This window comes from Episyrphus balteatus, chromosome 3, assembly GCF_945859705.1.
Source record: "Episyrphus balteatus chromosome 3, idEpiBalt1.1, whole genome shotgun sequence".
NCBI classification, from domain to species: domain Eukaryota; kingdom Metazoa; phylum Arthropoda; class Insecta; order Diptera; family Syrphidae; genus Episyrphus; species Episyrphus balteatus.
In genome coordinates, this window is record NC_079136.1 from 107,224,514 (window position 1) to 107,242,543 (window position 18,030).

The 18,030-nt window shown below is 31.8% G+C and overlaps 1 protein-coding gene across 4 annotated transcripts in view; it reads right to left on the reverse strand.

The window, feature by feature from the left end:
- LOC129914492 (uncharacterized) overlaps positions 1-18,030 on the reverse strand; it is a 487,839-nt gene that overhangs the window by 156,908 nt on the left and 312,901 nt on the right. The gene's annotated exons all lie outside the window — the stretch shown is intronic.

Here is an 18,030-nt window from a genome sequence, read left to right on the forward strand (position 1 = left end):
TACACAAAAAATGTGTATGCATGAATTGTAGAACTCGTTAAAAGCTACAAAAAAGCTCTTTGTAAAATTTTCGCATCTCGTCAGATAGCCGAGTTATTGTCAAAAAACCAATTTTATCCTTTTTTTCAAAATGGCGGAAAAAGCTCATAGGAAATCTTGGTCGAAAACTTCAAGTTAAGCTTTTTTAAGCATCCTCTACAACATATTCAAAATTTAGCTTTCTCGGTCATTTTGCATTTCTAAGCCGTTTTTTCCGACATAATGACTGGCCTACTACTTCTTGTTTTAAAATCATATGCACCCACAAGTGCGTCGACGGTTACACTGATTGATATACATTTTTCAAGGATTCATTCATATTTTTTTTTTACGTTTAGGTACCAAATACTCATAAGAGGGAATGATGAAACGGATGCGTTATGAAACGGACACTATATAGTCCAATAAATTAAGCTAAAAAAATGGGGGTTACCCTACAAAAGGTCCGGTAGTTCTAAATTTTTGATATGTTGTTAGGTATGGTTAGTAGATAGAAAAACCAAATTTCCACAACCACGCCCCCTCCGCCCCCTTCAGCATCACCGAAAAACCATAGAAATCTGGCACTTTTTTCACTTTTATGCCCATAACTTTCTTCTGGTGCATTTTATTGAAAAAAAGTTGTTGGTAGACTTGTAGAAAACATAATTTCCTACGAAAATGACCTTGGTAGTATTTTTATACATAGAAAAACAACGAAGTTATGAAGCTTCCAAAAACATGTAAAATTTCGGATTTTGCAATATTTTCAGTTTCTTGTCACTTAACAGTGCTATAACTCTTTAACAATTGACTTTTACGCAAAAGTCCTCATAATCAATCTTATAGACAATTTAATTACCTAAAATAAAATGTAACCCACTTCGATTTTGTGAATCAAATAACCGAGTTAGGGCTAAAATAGTAAAAAAGTATTTTTGATAGTTTTCGACACTTTTTGAATTATCCATTAAATGTATAATTTGTATCCCACAAAAGGTCGAGTGGTTCTTATTTTATATTTAATCAAGTTTTAATGGTAGATTGAAAAAAAATTCATAGCCACGCCCCCTCCGCCCCCTTAACCATACTCCAAAAACCAATTCTGCATTTTTTCAGTTTTATGAAGTTTCATATATGAGTTGATGAGTTGACAAGTACGATTGAAGGAGGTTCAGCTTTATTGCTATATACAACAGGGTTGTCCTTTGGAACAAAAAATTGGGGACGCCCCCTAGAGTGATTCCAAATCAGGAAAAAAAAGCCCTAATTTTTTTCAAATTTGTATTCCTAACCCTTCCTGACCATATTTAATTAAGAAGTTTATATCAAAAATCCGCCATTTACCCAACACTGGACACAGAATATCGCCCTTGCTATAGTAACTTCTTATCAAAATAGGGCCAGGAAGGGTCAGAGATAAAAATTTGAAAAAAATAGGGTATTTTTTTTCCTGATTTGGAACCAATCTAGGGGGCGTCGCACTCAATTTTCGAAAAAGAGTAAAATAAGGACCACCCTAATATACAACTATCAATCGGAAGTTGATACAAATTTAATTTTAATATCTTATTACTTAATTAAAAAAAGTTTTGAAAGCAGAGAATGGTCCTAGTCGTTATAAAGAAATCTAATTACAAAATTCCAGTTGACCAGTTTTCCTATAATTTTGGTTTAAAAATCCAAAATTTCAGTATTTATCAACAATCGATTGACAGTTGTAAATCACAATACGGGTGATTATAAAATGGATAATAAAACAGTCAAATCCTGTTTGCCTAAGAAGTATGGAGAAGGTTAAAAGGTTGAGAGTAGTCAAAGCAGCCGCAGGCACAGTTTTGGAAGTCATTCGGTCTAAAGTTTACAATACAGATGAGTACCCTTACCCATCCTCTATTTTTTGAAACTGTAATACTGAAGAATAAGAGTGGCCCTTTGGATAAATGGAAAAGGAAATGTTTGGCCTTATCCCATGCTGTTATAGCTGCTGCTCGTCCCCGATCCTTCCTTTCCCCCTTCAAACAAGAATAAGTGTATATGTATAGGAAGGTCCTGAGCTTCTCATTTATATGATTACATCCCTTGGCTTTTCATCAAATCACCACGAGGCGCAGCTACTTTAAGTTTCTACTATCATGCAACCACAACCACCCCTGATTCAACTCGAACGTAAGGATGCTTTCTTCCAGTTGCGCCAGAATTAGTATCTAAAGCAGGTACCATAGAGCTTCAAAGATTTTTGAGGAAGACATCGACTTACTATACCTAGGGCAGAGAACGTGTATGTACCTTCGAAAACCTGGGAGGATCAATTTATCTGATGAATTCTCCATTTTTCACATTCAATTCTATGGAGAACGTCTCATTCATGCCATAAGTGAATGTGACACCACCTCAAACATCTTTGTTTTCGGAAAAAAACAAAGTTTGCAAAATGTTTCAAAAACCCCTCTGCTCTTGAAGCTGCAGAGAAGCTAAGGACCCAAATGCCAGAGATCAGAAAGTATCGGAGGCGGAAGAACATATCTTGTTGACTTTATATGGAGAGGACAGTAGTCAATCTCTAAGCTCTCTTCGATATTTCAAATTTATGAGCAGTTCAACTAACTTAATTTGTGCAAACTACCGCGTACCGCGGAATGGGGCTGGACGAGAGGATGCCACGTATTGCAACCCATTAAAACTTTGCAAGATCCTGCTCCCCAAAAATTGATGAAAGCTGTGTCATGCAAATACCTATGTGCCTAGATGCATGGGAGCTGGCAGATGCAGGAAAGAGGGACTTAAATGTTCCACATTCTGTAAGTTTTGCTGTGGACAATCCTGTCAAAATCGTCCACTTGAATTTTTTATGAAGATGTCGACGAAGAAGATCAGATATCATCGATCGATTTGAAGAAAAATTCAACGAAGCCAACTTTTCTCATAATTCACCATCTTCAACTCCACCTATTACTTCTATATTTCCCCACCTGCTACCCCTTCCCCTCATAACGCAATTCTTTTACCTTCGTCCACTCATAGCCCACCGCTTTATAAGCGCATGAGATATTAAACTAGGTTATTAAGAAATACGACTTTTATTAAATAAAAACACTTACTATTACCTGGTTCTTATCAAAAGAATAAAGTTATGAAAATGAATTCCCTACAAAAGGATTTTTGGCTAAAAATTAAAAATTAGGAAGTTATAGCGCTGTAAACAGGTAAGAAACTGAAAATAAAGAAAAACGGAAATTGTAACTTTTTTTTGAAAATTCTTAGTTTGGTGGATATTGGATGTGCAAGTTGTAGAAAATTTTGTGTTCTACAATTTTGCACATTAATTTTTCACATTTAAATGACCAGAAGGAAGCTATGGGCATAAAACTGAAAAAATGCAGAATTGGTTTTTTGGGTATGGTTAAGGGGGCGGAGGGGGCGTGGCTATGAATTTTTTTTTTCAATCTACCATAAGAACCTGATTAAATATAGAATAAGAACCACCCGACTTTTTGTGGGATACAAATCCTTCATTTAATGGATAATTAAAAAATTTTTTAAAACTATCAAAAATACTTTTTTACTATTTTAGCCCTAACTCGGTTATTTGATTCACAAAATCAAAGTGGGTTACATTTTATTTTAGGTAATTAAATTGTCTATAAGATTAATTATGAAGACTTTTGCGTAAAAGTCAATTGTTAAAGAGTTATAGCACTATTAAGTGACAAGAAACTGAAAATTTTGCAAAATCCGAAATTTTACATGTTTTTGGAAGCTTCATAACTTCGTTGTTTTTGGATGTATAAAAATACTACCAAGGTCATTTTCGTAGGAAATTATGTTTTCTACAAGTCTACCAACAACTTTTTTTCAATAAAATGCACCAGAAGAAAGTTATGGGCATAAAAGTGAAAAAAGTGCTAGATTTCTATGGTTTTTCGGTGATGCTGAAGGGGGCGGAGGGGGCGTGGTTGTGGAAATTTGGTTTTTCTATCTACTAACCATACCTAACAACATATCAAAAATTTAGAACTACCGGACCTTTTGTAGGGTAAAACTCCTTTATTTACTGGACTAATATGCAGGTAGATGCTTTTGGAATATGCTAGAATATGTTTACTGTATTCGTTCACACTCTATTTATAATTTGTAATCTAATACTTTTTAAGTTTATAATCACAAAATATTTGAAATAAATTTATTATACATTAATAGCTGTGTTAGCAGAAAATATTTTAAATAAATTTAATATACATTAATAGCTGTGTTTTATTTTACTTGTGATCCCGATCAGATCATTGTTTTTATTAACTTCACAAGAGAAGCAGGATTTTGTTTTGTTATTTAGTACAGGAAAGTTTGTTAAAAACAGGAATTTTGTGTTTTGAAATACAGGAAGGCTAATTTTTTCAAATCTGAGAGAAGGATTTTTAGAAAAGCTTAAGTCCTGGTTTTCGGGACGCTTACCCCCTGGCGACATCCACCCTTTTGAAAAATGCGAATTGGTCTATATCTAGTAAACTATTGGCTTGACCGAATAAGTTACATAACCAAAGTTGTAGGTAATATAAATATCTTTTTTTATGCATCCTCTGTTTTTCAGCGAGGACAACACTTTGGAAATTATGTCGTTTTACTTTGTATTTTTTCGTTTTTTTTTTTTTAATTTTTCTCAGTCTCTATGACAGTAACATAATTTTGTAGCATCATTCAATATGTTGTGCATCAAATTTCCATTATATATGGATACACTTTTCGTTCTAATTTCAACTTTGGAAATTCTTGTATAATTTTGAAAACTGCAATAACACGGCAAGTTTTCAAAATAAAAAACCAGTGTCACACAATACAAATTTTTGTTCGGGATGTTGCTCTCAAATAAAAGTAAGAAATTGATTCTTTATAAAGCATGGTACAAGAATCTTCTTTAGTGCATATCCTAAAATTTGCCCCTCCATAAAAAAATACCATTATTTCGTAGGTATATATATTTTTTGTAATGGATTGTTTTGATTTTTAATAATGATGGATTCTAAAATCTTCATGCAAAATTTGGTTCATCTTCCATAACTTTTAAGGGTTTTTCGGTAGTAAGTTTGCAACTGTTATAATAATATGAGTTGACAGATGAAAAACAGGTATAACTTTTTCCAAAGACGTCAGATTGTCTTGATTTTAGATTTTTTGGAATTTGCATTAAAAAATACTTTGAAATCATGTATCATATGTGTATATAATACCATAGCCTATTTTTGCTAATTTTGAAAATCTGCATTTCGCGATTTGACCTTGAAATCGCGACAAGCGGACATGAGATTTTTCCAGACTTTTGAGGTATGTTATAGAATGGCAAAAGGAAGATATTGAGCAAAAAAATTTCTACTAACATTCATTCCGAGATTTACCCCTTTTTTCTCCTTATTTGACTGTATTATATATCTCAGTAACGAATGTGTTGCCGTTGTGTTTTGATACATTTTTTTTTTTACATTTGAAGTCGATTTGTGAGAAAATTGCTTCTACCGCCTAAACGATTTAATATTATCCTTCACTCCCATATAATTTTTTTTTGTAAATAATCTAAATAATCCTTATATAGCCCAGAAATTTTAGGCATTTTTTACCATAATCGTTAGCGTTAGAAGTTATAGAGGTCAATAGGTCACAAAAATCAGTTTTTTGTTATAATATATCTCGCGACCTGTTGCTCGGAGGTCAATACTGCCCATAATCTCGTAAAGACCCTAACTACAAAATTTTCGATTTTGATTTTTTTTGCATATTTGGAGTTAGGGCATTGTCTCTGATTTATCCTCATTTATTTTTTTAGCCTAGGTCAGAAAATTCAAAATGTACTTTTGATTTTTTTCATTTTTATATGCAAATTGCGATATTAGATTTACTGTTTTCCTCTTTAACTCAGAAGTAAGAAAAGTATAGTTAGGGCCTTTACGAGATTATGGGCAGAATAGGGGTCTATAGAAAAACTGTTCGTCATAAAATTATCTACAAATATTGCCTCATGCATTTTTCTGTAACATCAACCGTTTTCAGAGTAGAGCGCTGAGAAAGAGACTTTATTATAACGTCGTCAAACTACATACATTTTTTTGTATTTTGTTTGTAGTTTTTTGGAATATATTTCAGTAATTTCTCAAATATTATCTTCATATGAAAAGTAAAAACACCGTTATATTGAAATTACAAGTTTTAATTAAACAACTTCTTTATTCAAAATAAACACTTTTTATTAAAAAAACAAAAATACATTATTGATTGTTGTTGTTAGATGATGTTCTTGTAATGCGTGCAGTGCAAAGGCAGATTTCCTTGGTTCATTGTTTTTGATGTTGTTGTGCTCTTTAAACCTCGTTTTAACACTGCGTTTAGTTTGACCGTAATATTTTTTGTCGCATTCATTACAATTGATAACATAGACCCCAGCTTTGTCAAGTTGTTCCTTTTTGTCTTTCGTAGAGAGCAGGATATGACGCTTTTAAGGTATAAGTTATCTCTGGAGAGAATGTCATAACTACTCTTTGTTTTTCTTTTTCAAGTCTTTTGTTTTGTGTATAAAACGTTGTCAAGTTGTGTGTTTGACTTTTCATCAAATGTCGGTGGATTATCTTGTCGATGATTATTTGACTGTACACCGAAAAAAAGATTTGATAATAACAGCTATCATATTAACAAAAGTCGTCCAACAATTAAAATATCAATTTTGATATTTTATCATATCATTTTGACATTTTTTAATTTCAGGTGAAAAAATTGAAAATTTCACTTTGACAATTAAAATATCATTTTTACATTTTTTTTAGTTTAAGTGGATATTGAAAATTTCACTTTGACAATTAAAATATCAATGTGGACTAGATTTTACGTTTTAGTTTATTATAATGAAACCTATTTCTTTCCTTTTCTTTTTTATTATTTTTAATATTTTAAGAATTTTCTTTCTTTTTTCAAAACATTACTGAAAGGGAATATTTTTTATAAAATAGTGATGATATTATTTTTTCTATTATAGGTGATATAATTGTTTTGTTATTTTCTCCCAAACTATGTGAAATAAAATCTTAGTGCCGATCAAATTTTCTCAGTAAATCACACATTTTACTTCGAAAAAACACAAAGCGCCTTTAAATTTAGTACACATTAAGAATTTTTTATTTAATATTTTTCAATAATTTGGAATGAGAAATTGATATGAAAAAATGATAATAAAATATCAAAAACAATTTCCAAAATGTGACATTTAAATATCATCCTGATAATAAAAATGTTGTTTTAACATTTTAAATAGGTATTATCAAACACATTTTATAGAGCATTTTTGGCTGATATTTAAAAAATGTTAATTTGATATTTAAAAAGTGTTAAATTGATATTGTTTTTTTTTTTTCGGTGTAGCCATTGACTCTAGCTGCGTTTTTTATGTAATTATATTCTTTTGAGTAGTTCGATGCTGATAGTGGTAGGCTGACTAGGCGGTGGGCTAAAGAGTTGAAGGCTGCTAGTTTATGTTGTATGGGGGTATATGAGTCACTTGGGATGAAACGTAAGGTGTTAGTGTCTTTATGATGTATGCTGATGTCAATCTTGTTGTTAGATCGATGAAGTTCCAAGTCGAGAAATGTTATTTTGTTGTTTTCTTCGATCTCGCATGTGAAATTTATCTCATCATGTTGTTTGTTCAAAATTGAGAGCATCAACATATCGTTTCCAAAATGTGAACATGAAAGCTTCGGCAATTAAGGGGGAAAAGGGGTTTCCCATACTGGTTCCCGACTCGATCTTAAAAAAGCGCTTTTTATATTCGAAGTAGTTCATGTTCATATACATTTCGGCTGCTTGCATGTAGACGTTTCTTTTTTCCTTTGGGACGTTGTGTTTGACGAGATGGGCTTTAAGTGCTGATAAAGCGTGTTTCAATGGGATCGAAGCAAACAAAGATTCTACGTCGAAAGACACCATGACTTCATCTTCAGTAAAGGTGATTGATTTTAATAATTTTGAAAGCTCGATTGAGTTCTTTATCAAACAACTTTCAAACTTTGGCAGTGTATTTTTAAAATAAATTTAATTTTATGTTTTTTTTTTAATAAAAAGTGTTTATTTTGAATAAAGAAGTTGTTGAATTAAAACTTGTAATTTCAATATAACGGTGTTTTTACTTTTCATATGAAGATACTACATACATTTGTTCAAAGTTTCGATATGACTCTTAGAAGTAGACTAAGATTGATTTGGGGTGTTTTGACCCTCAAATGCCTTTACCTTGAGACCAAAACGTCTCAGGGTAGGTAATTTTGACCTGAGGGTCAAAATTAACTGTTAAGATTTTATTGTATAGTTAGTTAGTAGGTAAGGTAAGTAAGTAGTAAGTAGGTAAGTAAGTTGGTTAGTTAGTAAGTTAGTTTGAATATCGATTACAAGTGAAACTTATAAAAACGTATTATTTAAAAAAAAGAGATTCACATGTATTTTTCAGTATTCAAACAGAAAATTATTCACTCTTAAATAAAACAAACCTATTAGTACCTACGTATTATGCCTACGCTTGAAATCGCTCTATTCCGAAAACGGTTGGTTTTACAGAAAAATGCATAATGCAATATTTTTAGATAATTTTATGACGAACAGTTTTTCTATAGACCCCTTTTAACCCACGAGCAACAGGGTCGCGATATATTTGCGACCTTTTGGCCTCTATAACTTCTAACGCCGCACTGTTGTCCAAAATGACTTATCTCGTTGCAAAAATCATAACTTTTGAACGGATTGAGGTAGCGGTACAGTTTTTTTTTTAATTTGAAGGAAATTTCCAGGGCTGTTACACCAATGAATTTCAAGAAAATTGTTTTACAGGGTGTTTAGGAATCATCGGCCGAAAACCGATTTTCTTAAAAAAAAAAATATTTAAATTAAAATTGGTATGCCATTTTGTAGAAATCACTAATTCACATCTAAAAAAAGTTCAGATTACACTTTTCCATGATATTACGATTATAGAGAATGCCAAAAAAGTTGGTCCCGGAAGTCCGTCTGTCTGTCTGTCTGTATAAGGATCTACATCCTAAACGGATGGACCGATTGACTTCAAATTTGGTATGTAGCATTTTTTGGAGACCCTCCAGAGGTGTTTTTGGAATTAATTTTTTTGGGCCAAAAATAACGGTACTTGTCATACACCAATTTCAGTAAAGCTGTAATTGCTCAAAAACGGCTCCAACGATTTTGTTTAAAAAATTCAAATGTAAGTTTGAAAACAAGGTCTATCTTCTAATGAAAAAAATTTTTTTGGAAAATCATTATTAACGGTACCTGCCATAGAACGGTTTTTTTTAAATCCGATATTCTCCGAAACGGCTTATTCGATTTCAACGAAACTTTTTTTGAAGAAGCACTTATATAACTCAAATATAAGCCAAAAATAAAATTTCAAAAAAAATAATTTTTGGATTTTTAAAAAAATTTTGAAATTTTTTTTTGAAAAATAAAATTTTCGAAAACGGGACATTGTATTTTTTTGAAATTTTGTTTTTAGATGTGGATTAGTGATTTCTACAAAATGGCATACCAATTTTAATTTAAACATTTTTTTTAAAGAAAATCTGTTCCTTCTGCCTTCATTTTTTTTCAAAGTACAAAATCTCGGCAGTGCGCAAGCATGCGCAGCTAAATATTTTTATTTTGAATCAACAATTGATTGGTACACATTCCCTATTCGGCTTAATGCATGGAACCGAATGGATTTTTTACGGTACCTGCCATAAAACCGTTTTTTTTTCAAATCCGATATTCTCCAAAACGGCTTATTCGATTTCAACGAAACTTTTTGTGAAGAAGCACTTATATAACTCAAATATAAGCCATAAATAAAATTTCAAAAAAAATAATTTTTGGATTTTTAAAAAAATTTTGAAATTTTTTTTTGAAAAATAAAATTTTCGAAAACGGGACATTGTATTTTTTTGAAATTTTGTTTTTAAATGTGGATTAGTGATTTCTACAAAATGGCATACCAATTTTAATTTAAACTTTTTTTTTAAAGAAAATCTGTTTTTGGCCGATGATTCCGAAACACCCTGTGAAATAATTTTATTGAAATTCATTCATATAACAGCCCTAGAAATGTCCTTCAAATAAAAAAAAAAATTGTACCGCTAACTCAATCCGTTCAAAAGTTATGATTTTTGCAACGAGATAAGTCATTTTGGACAACCGTGCGCCGTTGCGATATCAATGTCGATTTTTCACATCATCATTACAACGCCGTAACGAAGGTCTATACCAAAATCTAGCTCAGTAGGAATTTTCCCGCAGATAAAACCTTAAATTACTGAACTATACCTGGTTTTATTTATGAAATAAAAAAAAAGGGTTGAAAAAAAATTATTTTTAGTTTAAAAAACAAAACGGCAACACTGGCAATTTTTAACACATAGATTTTAAAGTATTTTTCATTACCGACGTTTAAGAACAGAAATTATCAAAATTGGATCTGTAACTTGCTTTAATTACTCCACTAAAACATAATAAAACGATAACAATGCAAAAAATCCAAATTTTTTGAATTTTGTCAACAAAAACTTGCTAAATTGTTAAATAAATAGCATAAAATAGTTAATTTGTTTTATGATGGTAGTAAATAACGTTTGAGTCGAATAAATAGCAATATATTTACACAAGAAAAATGACTTTGAACCGAACAAAATGCTTAAAATTATTGAAAAAACTTACGAAAAAAATTTTGTTCGAAGTCGTACCGATAAATCGATAAACTAATGATGCCAATCGATTTCTCAGGTCCGAAATAGGGGGGAACAGTCAACAGCACACTTGTCTCCAAATTTGTTTTGAAAAAAACTTGCACAGTGTTATAGACCGGGCGGCCACTGCAGAAACGCTCAACTCATCGAGCTAAAGAAAAATTCAAATTGGAAGTGAAAAAGGGCTTTTAGTAGTTACGAAAACCACAGGTCTTCCCGTCCGCATCCTGGCACGATTGGCGTGGTAAAGTGCATTGAGAATCTCATAGAGCTAAGAGACGATGTTGGTGTCAATTTTAAGGTGACATTGTCAGCAATCAAAATTCAGAGGTTTTCCGGGTGTAAGCCTGGCAGTTTTGTCATGCAGCCCGTATTAACATGAGTTTTTGGCTAAAGTCCTATTTTGGTGGTGTTAGTGGACGAGTTAAGGAGTTTTGTTGGTATCAAATCAAAGTTAAAACTATGCACTTTCCTGGCATACCTAGACATTAAAGAATCAGTAATGTCAAAATAAAGGTAATAAAATAACATATTCTTTCAAAATTTAGAAGTCGGCCCGATCAAAGTTTGACATTTCAACACGAAGCCTGTGGGAACGTTAGACGTAAAAAACGCTCCTAACATTTAAACAGTCCGAAATAGGGGGGAACAGCATGACCTAAAATCCGATTTCAGACTTGGAATACCTCTGGTTTTCAAAAGAAGACATTATTAGCTTTAATTTGAAATTGAATTCGCCTTTTAGTTCGATAAGTTCAAAGGAGCGCAGCGTATTATTACTCTTATTTTGACTTTAAAGCGAGAAAGTTCCTTAACTCATCGACCAGCATACCAAAAAACAAGACTTTATGCAACCCACTTTCGTCGCTTCTAACCTTAAAACAGGCTGCGTTTCGAAACTGACCACTTTTGACCCGGAAAACGTCAGAATTTGAGAAGAAGATGATATTACCTTTAATTTGACACAAATATCGTCTTTTAGCTCTATGAGATGCCCAATGCACTTTACCACGCCAATCGTGCAAGGATTGCGGACGGGAAGACCTCTTTCACTTCCAATTTGAATTTTTCTTAAGCTTGATGAGTTCAGCGTGTCTGCAGTGGCCGCCCGGTCTAAATAATATGTGTTTTAAATTTGAGCATCAATGTAGAATTATTTTGAGCTCAATAGAATATTATTTTCTGGGAAAATTAAAAAAAAAATATAGTTATTTACGTTTTGCAACAAAGTCCGGACTCCACTCCGTTGTAAAGCTTGAACATCAAGTGATTGACTCCTTGCACGCTGCATCTTTTGTGGTTGTCCAGCCGATGAAGATGATGTTGTACCACGTAACCATTTTTTCACAGTCGACATGTTTAATAAGTCGACTAGTGAATCACTCCGCTTTAAACACCAAGATATATAGTACAGTTTAATTGTTTTACGTATCTTTTCATAAATACGAGTACTTTTACACAGCCTTTTTTAATTGAGAATCATTTTTTCAATCATGAGTAAAACCGGGACTTACTTCCAGAGGAAAGAAGTTATCAAGCTGTATATAAATCATGGTACTCATACACGCTACGATTCTGTATTGGTGAATAACACTGGTCAACAAGATTTTTGCCACAAGAACCAAAATATACTTTTCTTGTTTTTTGGGTTGCTGAGTTCGAATCCGCAATCAGGAAAATTCGATTGGCTTCCGTTCTTGAAATATTACCGTTATAAAATGCAAAAAAAGGTTTTTTAAGAGCAATTAAAGAGATATCGGGAAAATTTAATACGTTTTTGAAAGAAGAATATCTGTTCTTATAATCACCGGTACAAATTTGTTTAAAACGAATTACCCGACATAAAAACAGAAGCTCGAAAACAGCCAAAATGACGTTTGTTTTATAACATTTTATAACGGTAATATCTCAAAAACGGAGGCCAATAAAATTTTTCTGACTTTAGATTCGAGTTCAGCACATCAAAAACCTCTATAAAAGTATATCTTGGTTCTTGTGGCAGAAAAAGTTCAATTTTGTTGGCCAGTGTAATAAAAAGAAAAATGTTTTTGCTTTTCTACTAGGAAATTTCGTTTGAAGTTTAACAATGTTCTACCTGTCATGTTCGTACGAATAAACACTTTCAGATTAAAATATTTTAATAGCTACACAGAGGCGTACGTTGAGCTGCTGCACAGTACACATAATAAAGTAATATCTTCCGAACGTTGTCAAAATTTGTTTGTCAAAAAATGGAGACAATCTGTCAGGTCGGCCTTTAATTTTTATATTTCAATCTAGTCCAGTGCATTTATGATGTTCATATATGGACGACCCCCAAATTTTTTTTGCTTATTCGATAGAACATTGGCTGAATATCATTACCCTTAGTTTTCGCACTCGCGAAATTCACCTTTCGGCCGCCATCTTGGATTTTAGTTTTTGTTGAATACCTCGATTTCTATTAATTCTACATAAAAGTTGTGTATGCAAGAAACGTAGGCAATTAAATTTCGCGTCTTTTATGTTAAGAACACTTTTTCGATATTCTGAATATTAAAAAAGTTACAAGCCAAAAAAGTAAAAAAAACCGAAAAAATCGACAATTTTAAAGTTTTGAGGACTTTTTATCAAAATTATGAAAAAAACGTTCCGAGAAAAGATTATTCACCTTAAAATTCTCTACACCTAAAATTTATAAGCTGTCAAAGATCAAAAAGTCCATTTTTTCGTCACTTACCCAACTTCTACACCAATTTAAAGCATATGTTTTAAAAATAAATTCTTAAATAATATTTATTTCCAAATGAAACAAGGTATTTTTTATTGAAATCAGTTCAAAATTGGCTTAGAAAAAAAAATTTACAATTTCATCCCAGGTACAGAAATTCGAACAAAAATCTTATTTTGGCACGTAGTCAGAGTGTCACATCATATTTATTATTTGGCATTTTTAGTTTTTTGAAAAAAAAATATAGATAAAAAGTCTCCAAAAAAATGCATCTGTTGCAGCCGATTTTATGGTGCATTTCAAGGTCAAATCTTGAAGAAACAAATTCAAGATTGGAGCAACTAATTAGCAACAAATTAGCAACAAATTACTGCGTACTCAGTTTTTTTACATGTTGAGTTTTTAATGGGTGTGGGTGCTATCTTGACGTCAAGATAGCACCCACACCCTTTCCATCAATTTTGAGGAGGAAAGGGTGGAGCAACAAATTCGAGATTAGAGCAACTTATTAGCAACAAATTACTGCATACTCAGATTTCAGAAATTTGGGGGTGTGGGTGCTATCTTGACGGACCTAAAAAATTCTTCTTTGAATAAAATAAACACCATATTTTAGATAATACTTTCTTCTTTCTTAAAAACGTTGGTCCCACCTCTCAAATGCAGTCAAGTTTGCCAGAAAACTCATAGATTTTATGATTTTTGGGAAAACCTGCAGCAAGTAAAATCTTTATAAAATGTGTTTTTTGCTTTAGTCAAAAAGGGTAAGAGTTAAGAATTTATCCCTGTAGTTTAAGTTTATTTTTACTTGAGATCTAGTTACAACAATTCTTTAAAGTGTGTTCCTTGATTTTGTATGCCTGATAGAGTCCGTTTTTTAGAATAGACCCAAGAATCATCTCCCAAAATGCCCTTATCTCGTTCCGGGACACCCTGTATACTATGTTCTTGGTAGGATTCTGGGACGGAATATAAACATCGTTTTGCATCAAAATGTCAATTGAATTTTTCGACATACGACCTGTTATTCTAGGGCGACAAATTATAATGGGTAAAATATTTATAAATAGGAATACATGCAAAGTTGCAGAAACCATATAAAACCTTATGCACTGTGCAGCCATTCATCTGTTTAGAGAAATCCGAAAATGAATGCTGATAATATGTAGATTCTGTGATAAAAACAACAAGCAATACAAATAAGATCATTATTCTGTGAACTTGATTATTCTGTGAAAACCTGCAGCAAGTAAAATCTTTATAAAATGTATTTTTTGCTTTAGTCAAAAAGGGTAAGTAGGCCAGTCATTATGTCGGAAAAAACGGCTTAGAAATGCAAAATGACCGAGAAAGCTAAATTTTGGATATGTTGTAGAGGATGCTTAAAAAAGCTTAACTTGAAGTTTTCGACCAAGATTTCCTATGAGCTTTTTCCGCCATTTTGAAAAAAAGGATAAATTTGGTTTTTTGACAATAACTCGGCTATCTGACGAGATGCGAAAATTTTACAAGGATTTGCAATTTTGATGAACTAAATAATATAGAGATTGAAGCAAATTACAAAATGCACAATCAACACAAAAAGCCGGTATACTGTATTTACAAAATTTGGGTTAATAAAATTGGGGTAACAAAAAAACCATTACCATCTTCTTCTCATTATTTATTAAATAAATACATACATATGTATGTATATGTTACTGATATAATGATATAAACATTAAAAAAAAACATGAATGATTGTTTTTTTTACAACCGAACGGGCGGCTTGCTTGGCGGTGGGAGCGGACAAAACGACTTTGCGGCCGGCTGGAAGTCGTAATTTTTGTCCAAAAAAAAATATAAAAATACGAAATTGTAGGTCTGAATGTGGTCTACAAATTTTATGTTAATAATTTTTTCGATATTCATCACCCAAAAATAGATTATGTCAAAAAACAAATGGCATGTACTAAATTTTTGACTTTTTTAATCGATATCTCGAAAACGGTTCATGATACACAAAAAATGTGTACAAAAAAGCTCCTTGTAAAATTTTCGCATCTCGTCAGATAGCCGAGTTATTGTCAAAAAACCAAATTTATCCTTTTTTTCAAAATGGCGGAAAAAGCTCATAGGAAATCTTGGTCGAAAACTTCAAGTTAAGCTTTTTTGAGCATCCTCTACAACATATCCAAAATTTAGCTTTCTCGGTCATTTTGCATTTCCAAATGTATATAATGATTGGCCTAAAGAGTTAAGAATTTATCCCTGTAGTTTAAGTTTATTTTTACTTGAGATCTAGTTACAACAATTCTTTAAAGTGTGTTCCTTGATTTTGTATGCCTGATAGAGCCCGTTTTTTAGAATAGACCCAAGAATCATCCCCCAAAATGCCCTTATCTCGTTCCGGGACACCCTGTATACTATGTTCTTGGTAGGATTCTGGGACGGAATATAAACATCGTTTTTCATCAAAATGTCAATTGAATTTTTCGACATACGACCTGTTATTCTAGGGCGACAAATTATAATGGGTAAAATATTTATAAATAGGAATACATGCAAAGTTGCAGAAACCATATAAAACCTTATGCACTGTGCAGCCATTCATCTGTTTAGAGAAATCCGAAAAGGAATGCTGATAATATGTAGATTCTGTGATAAAAACAACAAGCAATACAAATAAGATCATTATTCTGTGAACTTGATTATTCTGTGAATTAACTATTGCTTAAACACAAATTTAATACCATTTAATATGAGTCTTAATGAAGAATAGAAAAAGAAGTTTTTTTATATTATTTGTAATTCAAGCGATCATTTTCTTCGATACTCATATTTTAAATGGATTAACAAATAATAATGTACCCAAAACATTTACACTTTTAAATGTTATGGTATTTTATTTTTGTCACCTACTACAAAAGTTAACCAGGTAAATAAAAACAAACACTTCAGTTGTATCATAATAAATTAAAAACTTTTAAGAAAACCACTTCCGGAGTGTTTATTTTATTAAATTCGTAGACATTTTCACTTATTTTCCATTATTAATTGCTGGAAGATTATGTCAAAATATGTGACATTGACATGTATAAAGCAAGTTTCTGATCACAATTTGTATAAACTCGTCAAGGAAAACTTGAAGATTTTTTATATTTGACTCCGTCAATAGTTTCACGGTAGCAATGATTCGGTGACTAATGAGCTTGCATGTATGATGATTAAAAAGCAGCTTGAAGCTTTAGTTCACCATATATCTGATTACTATCAGAAAAATATTCATATAATTTAAAAGCTTTTTTTGTTTCACTTTGGTTAATCATTGGGTCTTGTGTTATTTTTTGTATCCATTAGGTACGTAGTCTAAATCATCGACAACAAAATGGTTATTCCTTATCAAAATTGTAAAAGCTATAAAATAAGGTTAAATAAACGTTTATAGATAACATTTAGAAAATAATATCTTAATCCACAAGGTGTGTCATATTCAGTTTAATATTTCCTATTATCTACCATGGCATTTGTCACAAACAAAATTATTTTAGCCCTCCAGTATTCAATATCTATTAAAATATAGAGAAATTCAAGGCGTAATAGAATTTTGGTTCAAGGCCACACAAGTAACGGCAACCCATGCGTGCATATACAAAAGAAGAAAATCGTTTGAAAGAAGAAAATCGCTTTTTTCGGACTTTTTCAAAAAGTCGCTTTTTACACATTTGTATTTACAAATAAGTGTAGTATGCTATGCATATTTAAAATAATTGATAATTTATATTTAATTCATAGTTAGCTATATAAAATTAATAATAATCAGTTGTGTATTTATTTACTATACTAACCTAGTACTTTTTCTTAAATCGGGAATTCAGTTTTCGAATATGGATGTTAGTTGAAGTATAACTAGTTAATTATAATATAACTATGAATTAAATATAAATCATAATTATTATCTTAAATATACATACTTACATACATTTTTTTGTTCAAGTCTGTAAAGTTTTAAATTTTTTAAACAAATGGTTTGGCTGGAATTAAAACTTGATCGAACAAGGTCTAAAAAACCCCTGTTATTCGCATAAGAAACTTCAACCGCTTTGAAGCACGGGTTAGAATTAAGTTAGGTAGAGTTTTCAAACTTGGGAAGTATTTTTTTATTTTATTTCCAACCATGTACCCATAAATTAGTTAAAGTTACAAAAATATGTATGTCTTTGTCAATTAGTAAATTCTTTGAAAAGGCAATCTTGCGATAAGCCACTGCTAAAATATTTTTGATCGGTGTTGTAGGGAAGGAATTGATGTATCTTCTGGCAGCAGTCTGATATGTAAGTCAGTGGCGAAGTGAGGGGGAGGACCGCGCAAGTAGTAATGGGCTTTATAGATCGCAGAATATTGACAAAAAGGAATATCGGTTGTAGATAGAACGTTACTATAGAACAATTTTTTTCTAAGAATATACCTACCCAAGAGTCACCCCTTGAATTTGAAAAGTGGAGAAAATGAGAGTTACAAAATGTCGGCTAAAGGAGAATGGGCAAATTTGTATGGAACATG